Here is a 5,497-nt window from a genome sequence, read left to right as displayed (position 1 = left end):
TGCATGCGTGTGTACATGTATGTGTACATGTGTGTGCATGTGTGTGCATGTGTCTGTGCTTGTTTCCAGTTGTGTATCATCTTTGACAACTAGTTATGGAAGCATCACAGTCTCCATAGAATCCTAAAATGCCATCCAGAGCTCCTTAAATGCCTTTGGAATTGAGTTGATTCAACATTTTGCAACATGTAGTGCACACACCGGGGCTGCTTCCCCGGTCCTCTTTTAGGATTCTAGAGAGAAGCATTTACCTTGGGTGACCGGTGCCTGCTAGCATCATCCTTTATCAGATACCTTTCCTTGCCTGGAAGAGAAAAGGAATTCTCGGCTACCCAACAGCTCCCTCTTCTCTGCTGACTCTGACAAAGCTAGTGTCAAGTTGAGAGAAGACCCTTGTGTTCTGCTCTTCAGTTCTTCGTCCACTACAAGCCTCTGTCATGATATACCAATTGCCAAAATAAAGTGTTCATTAGTTTCCATCACCGGAAGGCAGGAGCAGACAGAGCTAGGAGCTTGGGGCTAGTCCATGTCACATACATACACACACATACATATACACATACACATGCATATATATACAAATACATACATAAATGCACACATACATACACACATACATATATACACATACATAGATACACACATACATGTACACACATGTGCATACATATACATACATACATACATACATACATACATACATACATAAATCTATCTTTAAAAAAGTAAGTAGGGTTTAGTAAAGGACCTTCAGTTGATTGAATGTGTGTCCTTGAGGAGGATTGTGGGACTCCGGCCCTCTCTTTGGCTTTTCTTCCAGACCATGAATGAACAGGTTGCTGCAACCACACTCTTACCATGATGGCCATGTCACTAGCCAAAGGCCAGGACTTTAAGATGAGCCAACATAACCCCTTTTCTCTTTATTTCAGTATTTTGTTGTAGTGTAGAAAGCTGACTACTACAGGACTCTATTCACAGAGGCTACAGTGTGAGCCAAGGAGTGTTTTCACCTATTCTAGTGATTTCTCTGTGTTCGAACAGGCCCTTAATTAAGCCGTGCTCCTTAGGCAAACAACCAACCTTTCTGCTTGAGGGGAATGGCGCTTACCCATAGTCACACCTTTTCCGGATACTCCTCCAAGTGCTTGGGTTGCGACTGGGCAACACAATAGCCAGAAAGATCCCAAATGATTGTTTTGGATTGAGTAACCCTGCACTGTTGAGTAAGACGCTCCCTCCCTCCCTCCCGCCCTCCCTGTTGCAGTGATTTGGCTGTCTCCATTGCCCCAGTTCATCGGGAAACATCTGCTTTATACCCGCACTGGCTGTTTTTATTCCTTGCGATGCCCACATGTAGAAAGATTTGTGGTTTAGTTTTCTGCCTGTTCGAGCTCCCTTCAACAGTCTTGGCCCTAAGCTCATTGTTGATGTGTTTCCGATGCATACATCATTCATCAGAGCCTTCCTGGTTTCCCTTCACTTTAAAGATTTGCCAAACATTGGCTGTGCGCGTCTCTCTGCTTTCTGCATTACGTTCTGGCTTAAGCTTTTGGCAGGGAAGTTATTTACGTCTATTGATACCGCTTATGCTAACACTGCGTTTTTGAGTGAAATTCCTCCCGTTTTTTCCCCCCCTCTTTATTTTTCTTTGTCAATTTCAGAGTAAACTCAGACTTCGCAGAAGCAGAAGCGGTCTACTATCTTGGGTACCAGAATAACTAAAAACATCCTTCGTTATTTTTTAAGAATTACAATTCTTTATTCTGTGGGCACATTTGAGCCATGGTTTGTGGTGTGTGTGTGTGTGTGTGTGTGTGTGTGTGTGTGTGTGTGTGTAGATCAGACAAAAACTTTTGGGAGGAAGTATTCTCCTTCCCTCATGTCTTTATTTTGGCTTTTTTTTTCAGAGCTGAGGACTGAACCCAGGGCCTTGTGCTTGCTAGGCAAGTGCTCTACCACTGAGCTAAATCCCCAATCACACCCCCCCCATGTCTTTAATTTGTTCTTTAAATTTTCTGTCATTGCTATTGTTATGGTTCCCATTCTTAGCCTCTAGAAGTGTGTGTGCCTATATGTGCATGTGTGTGTGTTTATGCATGTGTATTCATGTTTGTGCATGTATGTGTTCATATGTGTGTGCATGAGTGCGTGCCATGCATTCGTGCATGTGTACATGTATGTGTGCATGTGTGTGTGTGTGTGTGTATGCACGCACACACTTGGGGGGTGTACATGCATGTGTGTGTATGTGTGCACTTGTGTACATGTGAGTTAATGTGTATGTGCATGAGTGTGCATGCATGGGTGTGTGTGCATGCATGTGTGTGCATGGGTGTGTGTGCATGCATGTGTGTGCATGGGTGAGTGCTGGGATGCTGCAATGTGTGCACTATGTGAGTCTGGATTGAGCACAGGACAGAGACATACAGACACATGGACAAAGCTGGGGTCAGGTGGGTGTTTGCTCCACTGAGGCCACACTTAACTGCCATGAAACCTCAGTGTGTTTTTTATGTACAGTGCAGGAGCAGGGATTGGCTGGCCTTGCTGGGAGGTCTCTGGAGGTGAGCAGCCTCAGGCTGGAAACATGCTGGATGACAAAGTATCAGTGGCTAACTTCGGTACACACTTGTCACCTGCTATCACAGGGACCCCTGAGAAGAACTCTGCCATCCCTCTGAGCCTGGCTCATAGGGGAAATAGCTTTGCCGATTTCCCATGAGTCCCAGGTTTGGAGTCGTTGGCCTGGTCATACCCATGTGAACAGCACAGGTTCACTCAGGGGTACACTCATGTGGGGCTTCCTCTACTCTCTACTCTGGGACAACAATAGAACATGTCAGCACATAAAGATACCTACGTTTATATTTGACAATGACCGGAATGAACACATTTTATTAGCAATAAAATGTTTCCTGAGCAAATTATTATTATTTTTTTTTTTTTTTGTTCTTTCGAGACAGGGTTCCTCTGTGTAGCCCTGGCTCTCCTGGAACTCACTCTGTAGACCAGGCTGGCCTTGAACTCATAGAGATCCTCTTGCCTCTGCCTCCGGAGAGCTGGGACTAGAGGTGTGTACCATCACTCCTGGCCATAAATTAATTTTTTAAAGATTTATTTATTTATTTATTTATTTATTTATTTATTTATTTATTTATTATGAGTATAGTGTAGTTGTCTTCAGACACACTAGAAGAGGACATTGGATCCCATCACAGATGGTTGTGAGCCACCATGTGGTTGCTGGGAATTGAACTCAGGACCTCTGAAAGAGCAGTCAGTGCTCTTAACCGCTGAACCAACTCTCCAGCCCCACAAATTATTTTTTTAAAAGCTCCTGTGTTATCAAGGGACTCCAGGGGGTTGGGGATTTAGCTCAGTGGTAGAGCGCTTGCCTAGGAAGCACAAGGCCCTGGGATCCTTCCCCAGCTCCGGAAAAAAAAAAAAAAAGAAGAAAAAGAAAAAAAAAAAGGGACTCCAGTAGAGTATGCAAATGTCAGGGCATCTGGGCAGGAAGCATTTGTTGAGGAATCCTGAAAGATTGGTATGGGTTAGCATGTCCTGGGAACATTAGGGATCAGCAAACTTTCTCAAGCAGGGCCCTTTATCTTGGGGGAGGTCTCCGCCAGTGTTTTTGAAAGAAAATATTGTATTGCTATCTCTTTATTTTATTTATTTTTTTTTTTTGGTTCTTTTTTTTGGAGCTGGGGATCGAACCCAGGGCCTTGTGCTTCCTAGGCAAGCGCTCTACCACTGAGCTAAATCCCCAACCCCTATCTCTTTATTTTTAAGATTTATTTTTATTTTCACTCAGAGCGTGTGTGTGTGTGTGTGTGTGTGTGTGTGTGTGTGTGTGTGTGTGTGCGGGCCTTCGTGTGTTTATTTACAGCATGTGTATGCAGGACCCCACAGGAGCCAGAAGAGGGCATCAAGATTCCCTGGAGCGGGAATTACAAGTGCCTGTGAGCCACCAAAGATGGTGGGGGGGCAAGCCCAGGTCCTCTGGAAAAACGACCACGTGCTCTTAGCCGCCTTGTCCTCTAGTCTCCTCTTGTCCACAGCTCTCACCATAAGGAACATAAATTGTTTAGGAATATGGACTCTACCGTAAGCACTGGTTTCAGGTTGAGGCTGTCCCAGTTACAAGCTAAAAGAATCGTGGGCCTGTTTGCTAATCTCTCTGATAATGGGCACGTGTAAGTAAATATTTTTACTCACTAATGGATTCTTGTGACCTTACACGGCGGTGCCTGTCACACCAGTAGGAACTTGGTATATTTTAATAACAGATGCATAATTATGAATACATAATCAGCACTCATTGTGTAAGTTATATAAAACAAAACCAAGCAGGCAAGAGCAGTTCGTTGGTTTCAGAACTGGATCTGCTTCATATTAAAGTGGTCTATGTTATTTGTACGGACCTCTTCCTCGTGCTGGACATTTGTCACAACGAAACCACAATGCTGGATATGACACAGCAAGAATAAAGCTGTGTATGCTACGAACCTGGCCCTCAAAGACTTGGTAATTTACTAAGAGTTAGACAACATAAACAGAAGTAGCTATAATTATAGGCTATGCTGGAGTTATATTAAACAGTATATTAAGCACCTTATAAATTATGCAATGCCTATTTCAGAATCCAGAGGCAGGAGACAGAGTCGCGTGAAGATAGAGAAGGCAGGACTGCAGAGATGGCCAACGCTAAGGGCACTTGCTGCTCTCAAAGAGGAACTGGGGTCAGCCCTGTAACTGCAGTTTCAGGGAGATCTGATGCCCTCTGCTAGCCTCCTCAGGTGCTATACACATGTGATACACACATATGTTCTCAGGTACATACACACACATGACTAAAAAAATCTTAAAAATATATATCCATACATATACACATACTACATATACATTGAATATGTATATACTATATATATATATACTGTATACATACACATCATATACAGTGCATATACATTTCCATACTGCCAGTTGATGGCTTTTCTAAACAATGTTAGGAGCAAAATACTGGTCTCTCCACCTGCCTTAACATGCAGTGTCTGTGTAAGAGAGTGCAGCCAAACTGGATTCGCTAGTCTCACCATAGCTTGTCCCCTGCTCTCCCTAGAACAGAGTTAGGGGTGGGAAGAGCTCTGATCTATTGGAGCAGTGTGGATATAGATGAAATGTCCACTTCCTTTATCCCCTGGACCTCCCTTCCACAGCACTGAGCCCCCTTGTTGATATAATGTGCCACCTGCCCACTCCCGATCTAATAAAGAAAGGTATCTGGGAGGAAAGGGAGAAGCCGTCCTTCTGGGCTTAGAAAGTAACTGCCCTGAAGAAAGCTGTGTGTGTGTGTGTGTGTGTGTGTGTGTGTGTGTGTGTGTGTGTGTGTGAGTGTGTGTGAGAGTGTGTGAGTGTGTGTATGAGTGTGTGAGTGTGAGTGTGTGAATGTGTGTGTGAATGTGTGTGTTAGTGTGAGTGTGTGTGTGAATGT

The 5,497-nt window shown here is 44.0% G+C and overlaps 1 non-coding gene across 1 annotated transcript; it reads right to left on the bottom strand.

Moving 5' to 3' along the window:
• Positions 1-3,700: 3,700 nt before the first annotated feature.
• Positions 3,701-3,773, bottom strand: Trnap-agg85 (transfer RNA proline (anticodon AGG) 85). Its single transcript has one exon. It is a non-coding gene; the product is annotated as a tRNA-Pro (tRNA).
• Positions 3,774-5,497: the final 1,724 nt, after the last annotated feature.

Source organism: Rattus norvegicus, chromosome 12, assembly GCF_036323735.1.
Source record: "Rattus norvegicus strain BN/NHsdMcwi chromosome 12, GRCr8, whole genome shotgun sequence".
In the NCBI taxonomy this organism is placed as follows: Eukaryota; Metazoa; Chordata; class Mammalia; order Rodentia; family Muridae; genus Rattus; species Rattus norvegicus.
The sequence above is the reverse complement of the archived record's forward strand: the minus strand, read 5'-3'. Positions and strand labels throughout refer to the sequence as shown.